Below are 15,609 nucleotides of genomic sequence, written 5' to 3'. Positions count from 1 at the left end.
TTCTCTGTGTAGCCCTGGCTGTCTTGGAACTCACTCTGTAGACCAGGCTGGCCTCGAACTCAGAAATATGCCTGTCTCTGCCTCCCAAGTGCTGGGATTAAAAGAGTGCGCCACCACGGCCCGGCATGATATTCTTCTTGATAAGAAAACTTCTGCCCAGACATAAGAATCCATACCTTGGCTCACTGTACTACCTACCTGCAGCCAAGAGAGATAGAGTCTTAATTGTTTGAATCTAAAAGTTAAGTGAGGGCTAAATTTATTCTCTCCCTATCTAGGAGTCATTTGAGAGGGTCATCACTGTGATTCTAGCCACTTTAACAGCTAAGTGCCTAAAAATGACACTCAGTTCTTCTCTCTGGAGACCAGTCTTGAGGGCCAAAGGGAAATGAGGAGTCACTCTTGTGAGCCCACCCAGAGATTCTAGGGAACTTTGATTTGGCTCAGTCGAGGCTTCTCCTGGCTCTCTGCATAGGGCTTGTTAATATTTTTTTTTTCCTTTACTTCTTCCTCACATCTCTCTTTAGGTACCAGTCAAGGTCTTTCCTTCCCAACTTGCCATACAAACAGAATTGCCAATGACCTTTTGAGGTGCTTTAGACAGGCTCACTGGTAGGGTTCCTTTAACAGCCATATGTAACACTCCCTGTGTCTGTTGGAAGAAGGCAGATCTGCAGTCATCCCAACTTCAGGGCAGCCTTTAGTTCAAAAGCAGGGATAAACAAGATGTAAAAATAGCCTAGGCAGTCTAGGATACAAAGACCTCAAAGAAATATAGCCAGCCTCATGCTCGCCAGAGGCTAAAGATACCAGAAGTGTTTTAGGGATTCTGATTTCTCCTCTGGTTTCTAGGGTTACCCCTTCAGAAGGAAGAATGTAAAAATATCAGTAAAGGCCTGCGAGAGAAGATACCTGGCCACAAGAGTGTAATCTAAGGCCTAACTGGGTCCAGCCAATCAGCTGGCCAGAGAATCACCCCTAGCAAGAAGGACTCACCTCAAGCTATACTAAAAAGACAGGTGGAATGGTTGATTCCTTCTGTTGCAGGACTCATCTAGAGTCTTGGCTTGGGGCTGGAGAGAGGACTCAGGTCCTGAGTTCAATGTCCAGCACGAATATGGAGGCTCACAACTGTTTATCATGGGATCTGATGCCCTTTTCTGGTGTGCAGGCAGACAGGCAGACAGGCAGACATGCAGACATGCAGACAAAGCACCCATATACATAAAATACATACATTCTTTGAAGCTTGTCAGAGTCTCATTGGAATTGTCCTTACCAAATAATTCCCAGCCACTTGTCAACAATTTACTGCTACTAGAGTCGTCAGAAAGTTAGCAGTTGGCTAACTTTCTAAAATTCAGTTGGCTGAATTTTAGAGAAAGAAGTTAAATATGTTAATAAAGGAGACTTTATTATGAGACTTTTTTTTTTCTGATCAAACTTGGCTAGTCTACAAAGGGTCGATGTTTCATAAACCTCCCCTATCTTGAGAAACTGGATAGATGGTCTGCTCAGACTTTGAACATCCTACAACATGACTCTTTATTACACCTTTTCACTTCCAACTGAGGAGTTAACCAATGGTATCAGATTGCAAAGACAAGCTTCAACTAATGAAGTGAGACACAGTCACCAACTCCATTACTGTACATAGGGAACATCACAGGTTCGAAAAGTAAGTATTTCCAACCGAGATCTAGGTGCTTCTGTACTTTCCTCACAGGGGATGGGGGAAGGGGTGTGGGTAACTTGGAGAAGAAAGTGATCTGCAGGAAGGATGAATGGGCCTCAGGAAAAAGTCTGTCTGGACAGGTGAACTTCCAGCCACCCATAAAATGAGCTTAATGAGATTTTCGGTGAAGTTCAGGGCAGCTGTTAGCAATTTTAGTTTGGAAGATTAGGTTTTGGGTAGATAAGGAAAATTCAGAGAAAATTCCTCCCTGCGCCCGCTGTTTCCTAATGAGTGCCTTGTCCATCCCTACCTCGGGCTTTTCAAGATAGCAACTTTGAAAATTATTGAGAAAAGAAGAACAGGGAAGCTTGGGTAGAAAAAGAAAGTCTACACCAAATACCAGCGCCCTGTATGGGGGTTCAAGACCGTGAAGGGAGAGCGAGAGGACGGAAGAGCTGGAGGGAAAGGTGTTTTAGATTAAGTAACACAGGTGTATGGCAGGTCCGGACAGCTGGGGAAGAGAGAGAAAAGACTGCTCCTACCCTCGGGGAAAATGTATGAAAAATTAGATTTTTATTCATCAAGCTTCGTGGCTCCCGTTTTATTTCTGCAAGAGTGGCAGGAAGAGATCTACAAGAAATTAATTCTGTCGTAGTTAGGGTTACCTACCATTGCTGTGATGAAACACCATGCCCAGAAAACCTCGGAGGATGGGACTTACTCGGCTCACACTCCCACACTGTAGTCCATCACTAAAGGAAATCAGGACAGGAACTCGAACAGGGCAGAAACCTGGAGGTAGGAACTGATGCAGAGGGGGCACAGGAGTGCTACTCTGCTGGCTTGTTCTTCCTCCCCTGCTCAGCCTGCTTTCCCAGGGATTGGCACCACCCACACGGGCTGGGCACTCCCCCATCAACTGCTAATTAATCGGGGTTAAGAGAAAAATGAGAAGTTCTCTCCTCTCAGACGACTCTAGCCTGTGTTGGGTTGACATAAAACTAATCAGAATATTTAGTTGTGTGTTAACACATTCTACCAAATACCAGTTTTCTCCAAAGCAAGAAACGGAAGTGACCGCCCCGATATAATGGGTGTCGTCAAAAGCATCTTTGAAAGAGAAGCAGGTTGTGATGATGATGCCTGTATCCCCAGTTAGGAGGTAGACGCAAGGGGATTGAGGCTATAACCTAGCACGAGTTACACAGTGGGACTTGGTCTTTTGTTTATTCATTCATAAGTTAGTTGCAAAGTGATAAACGAGGAAGGTATCCTTTGTATGTTTACTGGGCTCAGTCAGCACTATTGGAATGTGCCCCGAAGATTCCAATTTTTAGTTTCAGGGGACTCTCAGAAGTCTGTGGGTTGCTTATCACTGGAGTCACCCAGCTGCCCGTTAAAATATCCAAGGAAAAAGAAAAACTCAGGAAGCCCCTTAGATCAAAATAAATTCATGCCTAAACACTGTGTTGAATCCAGAAGCTTAGGACTGCCGCTAACGAGGTGATAACTTGAGATCTTTTGGATCTGAAGATAGAATGCTCTTTGTTTTTTAACATTGCTGTTTTGCTTTGTTTGGGGGCCAGGATCTCCTGTAACCCAGAAGCGCCCTGAGCTCTTAGTATTTGAGGATGATCGCGAACTCTTGGTTCTCTTGCCTCCACCTCCCAATGATTTCATTCTTTCCATCCTTCCTAAACTAACTTTGCAAATTTCCCATTTTTCCAGTCTTATGCCAACTTCGCAAGTTCATAGAAGCTTTCTTTAAAGCTCGCCGGCTGCGGACCCTTTCTGATTCCCGCCCTCCAGACGTCAGAACATCTCCCCTGAGAGGTCCCCTGGTTCTGGCTGGACGTCTCTGTGGTTCTCGGGTCATGGAATATTTAGCAGCGTTCACAGGAAGGACCGTTGAGCTACCTGCCTTCTTACAGCTCTCCAAATCTACATTTTAGAAGTCTTTGTAAATTTTGATTCCAAGCTAGGAACTTTTATGTTATGCTGAATTTTTGTTATCTCTATAGGGAAGCTCCACCCATATCTGGTCACATCTCGTTTGACTCTTACGTATTTACCCCTCCCTGCCACTTGGCCGCGTGGCCTAATGGATAAGGCGTCTGATTCCGGATCAGAAGATTGAGGGTTCGAGTCCCTTCGTGGTCGACGTACTTTTTGTGTTTTTCTTGTTTCATTGGTGTACTCATTTTCTGGGAATTCGAAATATATTTTCTTTCGTGTAGGTCTTGTACTATGGTGTGGCTGCTGGCTCGTGTTTAGAGAACTCTTGTTTAACTGTATACCTGGGGAGTTTACTTCGTACCATACAAAGAAAAGTGCAAAACTAGCCCTAGGTTTCCTAAATAAGACCTGAATAAGGACTCTAAAATACTTGCTAACACAGAAGAAAGAAATCTCACCTGTCCTTAACTTTGGACAAAGAACTACAATCAACGAGGGAATGCTGAGGGCATTGGTTATCCAATGTCAAGTGGTCAGCCCTGAAGTAAGGTGCATAAAAGGAACATTATATGGACTGAGCAGATTGTAATTTAGGTATTTAGAAGTGTGCGTGTGGCATGTATACAACAATTAAAGAAACGGAGGCTATGAATTTGTCTAGGGGTAAGTGGAAGAATACATGGGAGGAGTTGGAAGTAGGAAAGTGAAAGGAAAATAGATGTAATTGTATTTTAATTTAAAAATAAAACTACTATAGATTGTCAAGGATCTCCCTTCCTGTGACCACAGCAATGAAAACAAAACAAAACAAAACTGAGGTGTTGATTGGGGAATGAAGGATTAAAATGTTTGTAGTCTTTTGTAAGAGGGAGCTAAGGTAGTTAGTTCATTGAGCCTCCAGGGGCCCCAGGTTTGATTAGCCCAGGATATCCTGGAACTTACCAGATAGACTTCAAACTCATAGATATCTATTTGCCTCTGCCTCCCCCGGGGTGAGATGAAAGGCATGCAGCAAATTCAGGCATCCTTTTTTTTTTTTTTTTTTTTTTTTTTTTTTTTTTTTTTTTTTTTTTTTTGGAGACAGGGTCTCATTCTGTAGGGCCAGTCTGGCAATCCTGCCTCAGCCTCCCAAGTTCTTGGACGACATGCATGAACCAACATGTCTGTTTCACATTGTGTAATGTTTAAATGAGTTTAAATGTTCTATGTCTTCCATAATTGGTCATTTATTTATGGCAAAGACATTCAAACTTCTTTATTCTGGATGTATAATTCCTCATCTATATAGCTATCCTATAGTCAGCAGACTGCTAGACCACTGCATTCAGATCTAACACACCTTCATACTTACTGGGCCACTCTTCTCATCCTTGTATCTTCTGGATTGTCCCAGACTCAGGAACCATTATCCTGTTGCCAATTTCCAAGAGTCAGTATTTTATATTCAATGTATGGGTGAAATCATATGGTCCTTATCTTTCTGTGTCTGCCTTATCTCACTTTAATAGAATGGTATTGACTAGAGACATAGCTTGTCTACTACATTGCAAAGCCTTGGGTTTTCCTGCCAGCACTGCTAAATAAGGAAGAGGAAGAAGAGGAAGAAGAGGAGGAAGAAGAGGTAGAGGAGGAGGAGGAGGAAGAGGAGGAGATGGAGTGGAGGTCTCCTTCTGTAATGTCAAAAATGACAAAGACCAAAGTCTTTTTATGACTGAACAGTATTCCATGATGTCTATATATGCCATTTTCTTCACTCCCTCGTCACTTGGTGCTTCCATGAATGACTGTAGCCAAATGCTGCAATCTCTTAAGCATACTGAATCCATTTCCTTTGGCAATACACTCAGCTAGAGGAGTGCTAAGTCTAATTTTAGTTTAATGGAGTTTTTGAAATGGCTCTCACCATGATCTCAAACTCCAGATCTCATGTGATTTTCTCATGAATAGCTGGACTACTGAAGGGCTCATGGCCACCCACTAAGCTCCTTTTTCTTGAGGAGCCTGCTCTTGGTTCTCCACAGTTCTCGGCCCTCCTCTCCCTGGGTCCTCACCTGTAAGCACTTGTAGTCATTTCAATCACAGACCTCCTCACTGCGGTGAAGCAATATGTTACTGTGGACTTCGCTCTTCTTTTTGTTCTTTCTTTTTGTTGTTTTTGAAACAAGATTGGGTTTTGAAACTCTGGCTGGCCTGAAAATCCTGTGGTAGTCTGTTCGGGGCTGGGTTACAGATGTAGATCACCACACTCACTATTCATTAGGATTTTGACTTGCATTTCCTTGATGGCTAGTATCGTTGGATATGTTTTCCATACATCTCTTGTGAAGTACAAGTCTAACAAAATGACTAATATCCAGATGCATAAAAGTATAAAACTTCAATGGGGAAAAACAAATAAGTATTAAATTTATTCAAAAAAACAACAAAAAAAGTACTAAACTTATTGAAGATTTTTCTAGATTCATGAACAGTAGCACTCAATGCTATTAAGAGTCCATATCTAAAATAACAACAACAACTATTATTATTATTATTATTATTATTATTATTATTAATATGGCCAGGCATAGTGGTACATGCTTTTAATCCCAGCACCCCAGCCCTCAAGAAGTATAGACAAGCAAGTCTCTAAATACAAGTTCAGCCTGGTCTACAGAGAAAATTCTGGGTCAGCCAGGGCTACACAGAGAAACCCTGTTTTAACAAAAGGAGAGACAGAGAGGTCTATCTATGTATGACCAAATTGATCTATGTGTTTTAAAAACATCTCAGTTGTTCTGTGAGTTCAAAGCTAGCCTGGTTTACAAAGAGAGTTCTAGGACAACCAAAGCTGCCCTCCTCCATCACCCTCCCCCCAACACACACACACAAAAATCTCAGTCAAAATTCCCAAAAGATATTTTATGCATATCAAAAAAATGTTCTAGAGGGAAATGGCTTAGTGGTTCAGTTGTTAAGAACACTTACTGCAAAAAAAAAAAAAAAAAAAAAAAGAACACTTACTGCTCTTGCAGAGGACTAGAATTAGGTTCCCAGGCTCACACCTATAACTCCAGCTCTAGGAGATCTAATACCCTTTCTTGGCCTTCACAAGAACCGAAACATACATGCTGATACATAGACATGCAAATGTACACAAGTCTTAATGATTTAGCATGCGTAAGGTGCTATCTACACTGCCAGTTCCAGGGGAACCCACTTATGGCCATGGTGGGCACTGATGTGTTAGAACGACAGCTTGCGTCAGGACATACCACACACTAGGCCCAAACAGTTCCACATGTAAGAGGTTTAATTGAGAGGGAGAGAGGGGGGCAGTAGGGGACAGAGAACAGGGATAGAGAGAGCTCACATGAGAGGAACACGTTATATGTATGTGTGTGTGTGTGTGTATATATATATATATACACACATACTATATATATACATACATACTATATATATATAGGTTCTGAGGTAGTAGCTGCATGTAAAGGTGGGAGGTGAACCCAATGGATTCTGGGAATATGGCGGCCGTTGCCCTAGCAACAGGTCTGGGAGGCCCGCCTATGTGACATCACAGACTTTGGAGACCCTGATGCTAACAGGCACCAAGCACACACACAGTGTACATGAACACATGCAGGCAACGAACTCACATATATGAAATAAAACTAAACTCTTTTAAAATGCAGTCAGTGCAAGGATGTATTTGTATTTGGCAGATACTGCTGTTGCTACTATGTGCCAGTAATGGTTTGTCTGCTTCACTCATACAGTAATGAATGAAGCAGACAAAACTCTGCTTTCATGGAGTTTTGGCTGGGTAGATATAGTAGATTGCGAGGGAAGGGAGTCTGTGGCGACTGATAAGTGGGTTGAGATCTGTGGTTGGAGATTTGATGGGTTATTTAGGAAGGATTCCTGCCTTCACCACCTGCACCCACCCAGGCTGCAAACTCAGCATCTGGAACACACAGATTCTGGTGGGAATAATGCAGAATCCCATGGAAGCAGCTTCCAGAAAGACAAATATGCTAATTCTTTCTATTTCCTTCTGTTCATAATCTCCTCCTCTCTTCTAGCCACAAGCTTCTCTAACCCAGCAGATATAAGACTTTTATAAGCATGTACGATAATCCCTAGGGATGGAACCAAAGTTCACACTACCGGACCTCACTCGAGTTCAGATTCTAGAGCTCTAAAGTGAGGCCGCCCTAGTTAGGGTTCCTATTGCTGTGATAGACACCATTACCGAAAACAGCTAGAGAGGAAAAGGGTTTATTTCAGCTTACCATTGTAGGCTTTGTGAAGGGAAGTCAAGGCAAGGAATCAAGGCAAGGAATTGAAACAGAGGCTAGGGAGGAATGCCATCTACTGCATTCTTTCCCGTGGCTTGCCCAGCCTGCTTTCTTATATTACCTTGTAACACCAGCTGTGGACAGCAGGTTAGACCCTTCCACAGCAGCCATTAATTAAGAAAATGTACCCACAGACTTGCCCACAGGCCTACAGACCATCAGACAGAGGCATTCTCAGCTGACGGTCTCTCTTCCTAGATGACCCAAGTTTGTGTCAAGCCCCTCCCCCCCACACACACACCCTAACTGGCACAGAGTTCTTGGCGAAGAGAAACACTGGCATAATTTTGAACTCTTGATGTTAAATATGTTAGGTTCTTTTTCTGTTTACATTCTACATTTTGCTATTGAAATTTTCTTTATTAAGTGATAGTAATAAAAGCCAGGTATGCAGCTAGGAAGTGGTATCACATGCCTTTAATTCCAGCATGGAGGGGGCAGAGGCAGGTGGATCTCTGTGAGTTTGAGGCCAGCCTAGTTTATAGAGTTAGTTCTAGGTTACACAGAAAAACTGTCTCAAAAAAAGAAAAAAGAAAAGGAAAGGAAGAAAGAAGGAAAGAAAGAAAGAGAGAGAGAAGAAAGAGAGAAAGAAAGGAAGGAAGGAAGGAAGGCTAGTTATAGTATCACACACTGGTAAAGTATTCTAGAGACTAAGACAGGAGGATTGTGAGACCTTATTTCAAATGCCAAAAAAGTGGGTGGAGGAGGATGTTAAAAGGGGAAGAGGTAATAGTGAAACACTAATGAGAGTTAAGGACTGGATTCTACTTCCATCCCTCACCTCAAAAAAACCAAAAACAAAACAAAACAAAAAAAAAACCCTCTTAAGCTGATAACAACCACTACTCTAACTTGGCAATTAGAGATGAGACCTTTAAGAAGGCTGAGTTAAGAGAAACTGTGGGAATAGCAGATCCATGATGGAATCAACACGTTCCCTTAGACAGGAGAGAGGTCTCCCTTCTATGCCATGTGAGGACACAGTGAGAGGTTGATCATCTACCCCACAAGGGACCGAATCCACAGGAACCTTCATTTTTTACACCACCAGAGCTGGGGGAAGATTAATTTCTGTTGTTAAGCTACTCAAGGCCTGAAGGTCCTGAGCTGGGACTGCTCCAGATGGACTCTTTGCTGTGCATCCTACTGTCAGCGTGGGACAGTTCTGGGCACCTCTTGATGCCCCGTGTCTTTTGATTTGAGAAGTAGGAAACAGTCTCCCCAGTGTGGAATTTTTCCTGGGATGCTGATTTCCTGTTTCCAAATACATCTTTCTCCACATTTAGGATCACAAACCCCATAGGTTCCCCCGGAACCTAGAGTGGTGGAGCTGTAGTTTGGCTTAGCTTTGTGGTCTTCTGAGTGAGATCCAGGAGGAATACTTTAAACCCGTCCTGGTGAGGCATTTCCCTGGTGAGGCATTCTGTGTGCAAGGTAGGAAACTCTACCACATATGTAGAGATGAAGGAAACCCAAACACCAAGTGCATCCTCACGGGAAACGACTTAAGAAACTACCATATTAGAAGCTGGAGCAAATAAATAAATAATCTATATGCGATCAAATGATGATTTTCAGACTGGTTTAATTGCAAAGAAAGTCTATAAGGTATATTACAGACAACTCCCTGAACAAAGAGTCTTGCCTTCCTTACTTCAAAAGAATTAACTACTCTTTTCTATGTCATATCCATCATTTGTGCAGGAAATTTCACTTCTGTCTATCCCTAACAACAACCAAACAAAAACTCGATCTCACCTTGTTTATATAACAACTTTCCTATTAACATAGTCCGTGCTTTCCCTATACACACACCCAGAATGTATGTAAGTGGCTTTACAAACATTTGGGGAAAGGAGAAAAGTATGAAGACAAGGTAGCCAGGCTGGTCTAGAACTCAGGAGGAATTGTCCCTAAGTTTCTCAGTGTCAGCCACGTAACAATATTGCAACAGGTTGACATGAAAAAAATCAAATGTGTGTCCGAGTTAACTTCGAAAAAAAAAAAAATGAGTGGAGAGGAAATCTTGCTTAAAGTTCTTTGCTGCGACACATTCTCTTCCATGACTTAGAGAAACGGCAGGGACCAAGTCTGGTCCAAATCAGGGCTGAGATGAGTTCAGCTGTGTAGAGTCCTCCGCACGGGCACACACCTGCGTCCTTCTTGCCTTCAGTGCCCGAGCCACTAAGTCCCCGAAGCCCTAGCCCACCTCGCCTCACTCGCCAAACCAGAAAGCAATTCCCGGTTTCCAGGCCGACGAGCTCCGGAAGAAGGAGTAAAAATTAATTTCCTCCCGTCGAGATACAGCGATCTTGGGGTCAATTTACACGACAAAGGCCAAGATTACTTCCGGATCTTCTCTAGCACGCTGGAGGTCTTAGAGATTTTCCTCACTTTAGCTTTCTGCACCAGGGCTCCAGAATTAACTTTTTTTTTTTTTTTTTGCCTCTCTCGAGACTTACTGGCATCTTGGTATTTTCCTATCAGCGTCACAAACGCTTTGTGACGTTTGTAGACGTTTGTAGGCATCTTAGTGCTACGAAACAAGGCACCAGTGTTAAAATTCTGCAAGACTGATGGGGGCCATGCAGAGCTGGAAGATTGCAGATTAGCAGCCAAATTATCTTGGGTTATCTTTATGGAAGGCATGCGACACCACTGCCCGGCCTTCATACTTTTAAATACCCATCTGTTGTCTACTTAACAGTGTTTCTGGACATCCTCATGTATATTAGGTATCTTTTGTGCAATTTACACATTGAATCCCTAGCTTCTATTAACACCCACCCACCAACTCAAAGGCTAAGAATGTCAACTTAGATAACTAAATATTTCCTGTCCTGTGGCAACCTACTTACCCGTTGTTGGCATCGATGTTCGGTTGTTGTTTTTGTTCTTGTTTTTAGACAATTTCACAATGTATCCCTAACAAAAGTATGTAGATCAAGCTGGCCTTGAACCAACAGATATCACTTGACTGCATCCTGTGCTCTGAGATTAAAGGTGTGTCCCACCTTGCCCAGTCACCAGTATGTGCCTGTGTTTAAGAAGCATTTTTCTTTTATATGGGTGAATATTTTGCCTGTATGTATGTATTTGCACTGTGTGCGTGCAGTAGTGCCTGTAGAGGCCAGAAGAAAGCATTGGATCTCCCGGAACTGGTTGTGAGCCACATGTGGGTGTTCGGAACCAACAAAGGGACCCTCTCCTGGACCCCATAAAGGGAGGGACATGTAACATTGTGATGGTCACAACCCCACCAACCTTCATTGAACCACTAGGTTCATGTGCATGAAGGAACTGAAAAACCAAGAACATCCGGCTGTCCCTGGGGCTTCAGTCCAGTACAAATACCTTACAGTACAGTCCCCATTGCTTTACACAGCCACTCTGTGTTCTGTCCTTTTGTCTGCCCATCCATCCATCCATTTGTCCAGTCCAGTCCTGGGCCTCACCTCGACAGTTCTATCCCTTCGTGGTTCACCTTTGGTAACCCAGGCTGAATGGATGATTAGAGCTTTACAGGGGTAGAGTTTAAAAACTGCAGACCCAAGTTGGGCAGTGGTGGGGCACGCCTTTAACCCTAGCACTTGGGAGGCAGAGACAGGTGGATTTCTGAGTTCAAGGCCAAGCTGGTCTACAGAGTAAGTTCTAGGACAGCCAGGGCTATAGGAAGAAATGCTGTCTCCAAAAACCAGAAGAAAAAAAAAAGCAGACCCAGAGCCAAGTTATCTGGTGCAATTTTTAGTTCCATTCATTCCTCCCACCACACACCATAACTGCCTATCAGGTAATTCCTTTTGGATTATTCTGCTAGCTAACCCTTAGCATCCATAGACAGAGAAGCTGAGACCACTGCCAGACAGCACCTGAAACCTAGAGCAGATTTTCCTGATGTTCCCACCAGTATAATTTGGTAAATGTCTTAATTTATTACTTTCTATGTCCTATAAGTAAAAATTTACATAACCCTTTTGCATAACCTGAGCCCTGGTCACTCATATTTGTCTCAAGAATAAATTATCTTTTATTCTCTTTAAAGTGAGGGATGTGTTTTTCATTTAGAAAGGAAAATCAGAATTACTTTGAATACTTCAGCTAACAAACCAACTGAGCTTGTGAACTGCTATGAAATAAATTCTGACAAAGTGTTGTTTTTTTAATCTAGGAGCTAAGTAATATTGGGAAGTTGTGGCATTTGCGAGAGTAAGTACCCGAAGAAAAGAGATTTTAAAATATGCATCACCCTCCACCTCCACTCCAGCACTTGAAAATACTTCACTTTTCAAAGTGAGAGGCTGGGAGCAGGGCTAATCATCCCACAAACACTGTGGAAGCTCTTCCGAAGGTGATCAGGCTCTGTTCTAGGAATATGAGCATACAAGAAAAATAGAATAAATCCACACATAGGCACTAGAAAACAGTGTACTCTAGAAGGGATTCTGAAAGAAATTTAAGATCTTTCTTTTACATGATCTGTTTGTTTCTTTTTCTGAAAAAAAAAATAGTTTTTTGGAGGCAAAGTGCGCAGATCACTCAGGATTCCAAAGTCGATAGGGTTGGAAGGGAAAGATAGGGAGAAAAAAAAATAAAGAGGGGGAGAGAGAAGGAAAGACAGAATGGAGGAAGGAAATAGTAAGAACTTTTGAAGGGTAAATGGAATGAATTTCCAAATTTTTTCTATTTTTATTGAACGAACGTTCAATAAACAGCGACAAAACAGGCTGTATTTATTCTACTGATTTACAATAGAGCTCCTATGTAAAGAAAAACGAAATAAATGTTCAACTTACGACCCAACAAATACTGAGTGAAAACGTATCAGAGAATAGTATGAAACCAAACCAAACCAACAACAAAACCCACCAAGTAGTTGGTGACACAGGTGCTCGCAGAGAGAAGGCACTGCCTTCAAGGGGCATGGCAAGCTGCTAGCACTGATCCTGTTTGGCCTGGAAGGAGGAATTTGGACTAAGGCGGTGGAACGATTATTTATCACGCGGCCCGCAAGGAGGCGCTGTGGAGGCCGCCGTGCTTCAGGGTTGCGGCACTCGTGGGCTAGGCGCGTGGCCAACCGTGGCGGTGTAGGCGACGTGGGGTGAGCAGACCTCCAGGACCTGCAGCTCCGTGTTTTCGCGCTCCGCAGTCGCCTCCCTCCGCAGGCCGACAACACCGCAGAGCGAATCTCGCGTCCTCAAATCAGTAGCCGTGTTTCCGTTTCTATGGTTAGTGTTGGCTGCTCCTATTAGAAATTTTTCAAAATCAATTTTTAAGAACATGTGGTTCGATATTTCTTAAGTATGTGATCATGTCGGTATATATTTGTCGATACTGAGTCGAGAAAGAAAAAAAAAAACAATGTTGTGTCAGAAGTGGGATTCGAACCCACGCCTCCATACGGAGACCAGAATCCCCAGACAGGGAAGCTAAGCTTGAGTCTGGCGCCTTAGACCACTCGGCCATCCTGACACACAGCGAACGGCTGCACATATTTTCCTGATATAGAGGTTGCTGTAGCACCCTAGCGGTGGTAGCAACGTCAAGACTTGTTGGAAACGCTGACGAAAGTTTCCTGTGGAGTGAAATGGAAGAATATTTGGCCGAGGAAAAAGAAGGGAGGAAATGTCCACGCATAAAACTGGATGTAAATGTTTCGAAGACAGAGTGCCTGTGCTCTCCATCTGTCTGGTTCGCCAAGATAATGAGGAAAGACGGAAAACGGGGTCAGCAGCCCTGTGTTCTGCAGCTTTGTGTCTCTGGCCGTCAAAATTGCACTCTAGAGGTCAGGGACGCTGTGCGGAAGCGACATTTGATGGCCAAATGCCACTCAGGGCAGAGCAGTGAATGTTCACATTTAAACTCTGGTGTATCTGGTGCTAAGTTCAGAGAGTAGGCATACATATTTGCAAATTTTAATCAACTTTGTACCCATAGAATCTTACATATTTTTTATTAGCACAAAGACCTTTTTTTTGTGTGCAAAGATTAAGTCTTTGTCTTTGTGCGAAGAGGATAATTTTGGGTTAGTATGCCTTATCTTAGCTTTCCTGACTCTTCTTTTCATAATCCATTTTAAATGATTAGAAAAAATTCGAGAGTATAGTGAAAAATGAGCCTCTCTCCAACACACAAGATCTGTTGTATTTTCTTTCATAAGCTGTTGCTCTTTAGGAAGAACGTTATACAGTAAGTGATACCCAACAAGGCATCATTATAGTTAATGATTATAATTAAGGTACTTCTTATAATTGTTTTTCCTAATTGCAAAGTCCATATGAATCACAGAAAATAGAAAAAAGTCAAAACTGAAAATCTCCGGCAGTCTCATCTCTTGCTAACATTTCCCATAATTACACTAATCCTTGCAAAAACAAACAAATAAAATCCTCAAACGGTCATTGTGTACAGCCCACATTATCCATTTGCTTTCCAAAGTAACACAATGCAAACACATATATTCTAAGTCAGCGGTTCTCAACCTGTGGCTCTCAATCCCTTGGGAAACCCTCTATCTCCAAAAATATTTACATCATGATTCATAGCAGTAAAAAAAAAAAATTAGTTATGAAGCAGCAATGAGAATAATTTTATGGTTGGGGGTTACAGAACATGACAAACTACACTAAAGCATTAGGAAGTTGAGAACCATTGTTCTAAGCAATCGAGTATTCTTTTGCACAAATTTTAGTAACTGACGGTATCTTGCCAGTTGGCCTCGAATGCCCCCATAGGCTCCGATGTTTGAACGCTTGGTCTTCAGTTGCTAAACTGTTTAGGAACTGGTAGCAAATGTGGCCTTGTTGGAAGAGGTGTGTTACTGGGGGTGAGTTCAAAGTTTCAAAAGTCTGTGCCATTCCCAGCCTGATGTCTTTGTGTCTCTGTGTGTGTCTCTGTGTGTCTCTGTGTGTCTCTGTGTCTCTCTCCCCCCTTCCCCCCCCTTCCCTCCGCCTCCAACCCCTCTCTCTCCCTGGCTCCAGATTGCAGACAAAGGCTCTTAGCTACTGCTGTAGAATTTACTTACCTATGGCCATACTCCTGGCCATGGCGATCACGCACTCTACTTCTCCAGAACCGTAAGCCCCAGTAAATATTTTCTTTTATAAGATGCCTAGGCCATGATGCTTTGCCACAGTCTCAGGAAAGCAAACGATACAGTATTCAACTGTCTTACATTTTTAGAAAAGGAAATCACCAGATCAAAGTTTATTGATTTTTAATTGATACTGACCAACTGCCTGACACCCCCCCCCCAAATCATCTTGTCTAAACCTGACCAAGAAAGGATGCTAGGATTAAACAAGAAACTTGGAGATTGCCAGGCAGTGGTGGCGCATGCCTTTAATCCCAGCATTTGGGAGGCAGAGGCAGGTGGATTTCTGAGTTCCAGGCTAGCCTGGTCTACAGAGTGAGTTCCAGTACAGCCAGGGCTACACAGAGAAACCCTGTCTTGAAAAACCAAAAACCAAAAACCAGAAACGTAGAGATTATTATTTAAAAAAAGAGAAATCACACAAAAAAGAGAAACCAAAATATTTAACAGATAAAACTGGACTTTTAAATAGATTTATAAGGTTTAGCATTTACACTGGATTTTTATACTTCCTTAGTAAATTGTCTTCTAAGCTTTTATTTAAAAAA

The 15,609-nt window shown here is 42.6% G+C and overlaps 2 non-coding genes across 2 annotated transcripts; one reads left to right on the top strand and one right to left on the bottom strand.

The window, feature by feature from the left end:
- The first annotated feature begins 3,762 nt into the window (after positions 1–3,762).
- Trnar-ccg lies at positions 3,763–3,835 on the top strand. Its single transcript has one exon. It is a non-coding gene; the product is annotated as a tRNA-Arg (tRNA).
- Positions 3,836–13,335: 9,500 nt separating this feature from the next.
- Positions 13,336–13,440, bottom strand: Trnal-caa. Its single transcript has 2 exons — positions 13,403–13,440; positions 13,336–13,381 (listed from the first exon to the last, which is right to left on the bottom strand). It is a non-coding gene; the product is annotated as a tRNA-Leu (tRNA).
- Between the last annotated feature and the right edge of the window lie 2,169 nt (positions 13,441–15,609).

This window comes from Mastomys coucha, unplaced genomic scaffold (genome assembly GCF_008632895.1).
Source record: "Mastomys coucha isolate ucsf_1 unplaced genomic scaffold, UCSF_Mcou_1 pScaffold7, whole genome shotgun sequence".
Classification (NCBI taxonomy): domain Eukaryota; kingdom Metazoa; phylum Chordata; class Mammalia; order Rodentia; family Muridae; genus Mastomys; species Mastomys coucha.
This window is presented reverse-complemented; position numbering and strand designations above follow the sequence as displayed.